Genomic DNA, 3,120 nt, shown 5'->3' with positions numbered 1-3,120 from the left:
GTATACCAAAACTAAACTATCATAAAGATCATACTTGTGAAGTTTGCGAAGTTGGTAAATAAATTCGAGCTTCTCACAAAGCAAAGTTTATGTTATCTACATCGAGACCTCTCGAGCTATTACATATGGATCTTATTTGTCCGGTTCCAATACAAAGTCTCAGAGGTTGCTCATACACGTTGGTAGTTGTGGATGATTATTCATGATTTACATGGACTGAATTTCTCAAATCCAAAAGTGATGTGTTTGAATCCTTCTCATCTCTATGTAAAAAGATTCAAAATCAAAAAATAAAACCATAGTCTATATAAGGACTGATCATGGTAAATAATTTGAGAATTCTAGTTTTACCAACTTTTGTGATGAACATGGCATCACACATAATTTTTCCGCTCCATACACTCCTCAATCCAACGGAATAGTTGAACGGAAAAATAGAACACTCCAAGAAATGGCTAGCACAATGCTAAATGAATATCGTCGACCTAAATATTTTTGGGTTGAGGCTATATCAACCTCTTTCCATATTCTTAATCGGGTTTTTCTACGACCTATAAAACAAAACACTCCTTACGAGCTATATTTTGGAAAAACTACGAAACTAAGCTACTTTCCAGTATTCGGAAGCAAGTGCTTCATATTAAATTCAAAAGAGTACCTTATGAAGTTTGAACCTAAATCAAACGAAGCTATATTTCTTGGATACTCGAACAATTGTAAAGCTTACCGAGTGTTTAACCTCAAATCGCTTGTGGTGGAAGGATCTATGAATGTCGCTTTTGATGAAAGTAAACCACCGGCGAAATATAAAGATCTTGTTGACCAAAAAAATGTTGAACAAGATGATATTGAAAAAGTTATTCGACAATTCGAAAATATGGATCTCGGGACTCCCGTACATAAAAATTCATTAGAATTGGATGAAAAGGAAGATGAACTTCCTAAAGCAATTCCCACTATAAAAAGTTATCCATTAGATAATGTGCTTGGTTTCTTAAGGAAGGGAGTTTAAACACTGTCACAAGTTCAAAACATTGTGAATCATCTTAGCTTTCTATCTCAAATAGAACCTAAGACCGAGAAAGAGGCTTTATTAGACGAGGATTGGATTTCTGCTATGCAAGATGAATTACTCCAATTTACTCATAGTAAAGTGTGGGAACTTGTCCCTAAGCCTCATGATACTTCCATAATTGGTACAAAATGGGTATTTCAAAATAAATTAGACGAAAACGGAACGGTAGTTCGAAATAAAGTAAGATTAGTTGCACAAGGATTTACCCAAATGGAAGGCATAGACTTTGATGAAACATATGCACCGGTAGCAAGAATTGAATCAATTCGAATGCTATTGGCTTATACTTGTCATAAAAATTTCAAAGTCTATCAAATGGATGTGAAATCTGCATTCTTAAATAGGATTTTGGAAGAGGAAGTATATGTTGTAACATCCGGGATATCGAGTGTAATTATTTTTACCAATAAATAATTTTTATATGATTATTATGTGATTTTTGGTGAATTATCTGATGATTGGTGTGAATATGTGAATGCTTATATGTGATACAGTATAAGTTTGCTAATTTTATTATGACCAGAATAAAATATAAATAATTACGGTATTTTTCTGGTAATTTTTGGGCTGTTAAATGATTTTATATTGATTTATGAATTTATTAATTATTTTCTGAATAATTATAAAATTATTTTATAAAGCCGGGAATCGTTCAACTTCAACCATTTTTACGTTTTTACAACCCGAAACTCTTCCGAAAACTTCTTCCTATCCTAAATTGGTAATTCCGGACATTTTTCGTATTTTGACTTTTTCGATCCGGATTACGGTTTGACCCGTACGCGGCTGGACGCAAGATTTTCGATACGATAATCATTTCGCTGAATCAACAAAGCCCGTATTCTCGAAAGACGGGATATTATTACGTTATTCTCATATATAGTATTTTAAAAGAAGCGCGATTTGGATAATTATCCAATACGGGTATCAAATTGGATCGTTGCTGCAGTTACTTAGCGGCTAAACAACTAATTTAACGATCCAAGACGATCCAAAATGATCCAAAACGATCCAAAACGAGCTAATATTCCAAAAATATATATAGCCCTTTTATTGTTTCATTTTATTCGTATAATCACAATCAGTCAGTAAAACCCCGTAAAATACAGAGAAAAATGTCGAATTAAAATCACGTTCTTGAAAATCAAACATACGAACGAAAGCGTTATCGAACTCCGATTCGGGCGTGAAATATATCAAAACGAAGCTCTCGAAATCTTCTTTCTGAATCAACCATCTGTTTTTGCCCAGAAATCAAGGTATTTTTCTGATTTAATTATTTTAATTCGAATTATTTGATAATTAAAATATGAATTTTTGTAAACCTGATTGTTTGATTGTTTTGATGATTCTATGTTGTAGAACATGTTGTCCTGGTCAGATTCATATATCATATGTTAAAAATATAGTTCAGTAACATAGGTAAAAGTGAGTTTGATTTTCCAGATGGGTGTTCTTGATGTTCTTGAGTTCACTCATCGGATTTCTATGAGTTTTAGCCGGAATTTTAATTGAATGAATCTGGGTACGGACGAACTAGGTGGTTGAATAGATCTTATCATGAGGAATCTAAAGGTATAATCGAAATTGTAAACCGAAGTCGGGAAGGTGAACATCAGAAAATGGGGGTTCGTGGCGGCGGGATTTTTCCCGTCTATTTTCCCGATGATTCACTGAGTGGTTTCGTGATTTGGTCACATATTTACGTTCCTGATGAGGCTAGCTACATATCTGCATGTTTTTGTGATGTTCTGGGCAGTTGCAGGTTACCGCCGGCAAGCTTAGTGGCGGCGGCCATGGCTGCCGGCGGCGAGGGAGGAAGGAGGCGGTGAAACTACGGTTTCATCACCCTTCTTTCGTGATTTTGCATTTTAGTCCCTGTAAGTTTAAAATTTTATAAAAATTAGATTTATGTTTTTAAAGTTTAAAAAAAACCAGATTTTTGTTTATAATTAATTTCAGAAATTGTTTTTAATTTCTAAAAATTTCAAAAATCATTATCTTTCTTTTAAAAATTATTTTTTTATTTATATTCGAAATTAAAT

The sequence above is a fragment of the Apium graveolens genome, chromosome 6 (genome assembly GCF_009905375.1).
Source record: "Apium graveolens cultivar Ventura chromosome 6, ASM990537v1, whole genome shotgun sequence".
Classification (NCBI taxonomy): Eukaryota; Viridiplantae; Streptophyta; class Magnoliopsida; order Apiales; family Apiaceae; genus Apium; species Apium graveolens.
Note: the sequence above shows the minus strand (reverse complement) of the source record.